Here is a 406-nt window from a genome sequence, read left to right on the forward strand (position 1 = left end):
CCTGGGGTGTAGAGCATCTGGACCCGCTGATTTGAACACATCTAGCCCCTCTCTAACCCGGTCCTCCCCAACCTAAGGTCTGGAGGCGTTCCTCTCATCCATCTTACATCACGGCAGGGAAGTCCCGGTCCCTGCACAAGAAAACGGAGGTGAAGAATTGGTTAAAGAGGTCTGCTTTCTCCTCTGGCGCAACCACCAGATTTCTCAGAGGATCTTGCAGGGGCCCCACATTTCCTGGTGCTTTCTTCATTCTCCCTATATATTTGAAAAAGGACTTTTTATTATCTTTGATTTTGGATTCTAGTCCTAGCTCTATGTCCGCCTTGGCTTTCTTGACAGCCCCCCTACAGGCCCGAGCAGAGGAGGTATACTCCTCTTTGGAGATAGCACCCCCCTTCCACCGGTT

At 51.2% G+C, this 406-nt stretch overlaps 1 protein-coding gene across 5 annotated transcripts in view; it reads left to right on the forward strand.

Moving 5' to 3' along the window:
- KLHL5 (kelch like family member 5) overlaps window positions 1–406 on the forward strand; it is a 205,921-nt gene that overhangs the window by 59,251 nt on the left and 146,264 nt on the right. The window lies entirely within an intron of this gene.

This window comes from Gavialis gangeticus, unplaced genomic scaffold (genome assembly GCF_001723915.1).
Source record: "Gavialis gangeticus isolate Ggan-Ray unplaced genomic scaffold, GavGan_comp1, whole genome shotgun sequence".
Classification (NCBI taxonomy): domain Eukaryota; kingdom Metazoa; phylum Chordata; order Crocodylia; family Gavialidae; genus Gavialis; species Gavialis gangeticus.